At 51.4% G+C, this 245-nt stretch overlaps 1 protein-coding gene across 1 annotated transcript in view; it reads left to right on the top strand.

Moving 5' to 3' along the window:
* Positions 1-245, top strand: part of LOC119589185 — a gene marked incomplete at its 5' end in the record, with an annotated part of 121,836 nt that overhangs the window by 46,402 nt on the left and 75,189 nt on the right.

The following is a 245-nucleotide window of genomic DNA, read 5'->3' as shown; positions in this document are numbered from 1 at the left end:
AATAACCCATACCACACGGAACACGAAAGAGGAGTAGGAGAGAAAAGCAGAGCAACATATGGGCATCGGGCACGCCAATGGCCGTCACGGTAGCTGCGTCGACGGTCTCCCTATGCCCGTGAAGTGCCCAGCAAAAGGAGCTGTTGCCTGGCTCGGTAATTACACCCCGTAAGGCGATAACAGAGGCTTTTGTGTGTTCCGTTAAAGGGGGAAGGTTTTCGTAGGCATGTAATCCATTTTTTTAG

Source organism: Penaeus monodon, chromosome 25 (genome assembly GCF_015228065.2).
Source record: "Penaeus monodon isolate SGIC_2016 chromosome 25, NSTDA_Pmon_1, whole genome shotgun sequence".
Taxonomy (NCBI): Eukaryota; Metazoa; Arthropoda; class Malacostraca; order Decapoda; family Penaeidae; genus Penaeus; species Penaeus monodon.
Note: the sequence above shows the minus strand (reverse complement) of the source record. Positions and strands in the feature narration are given on the sequence as shown.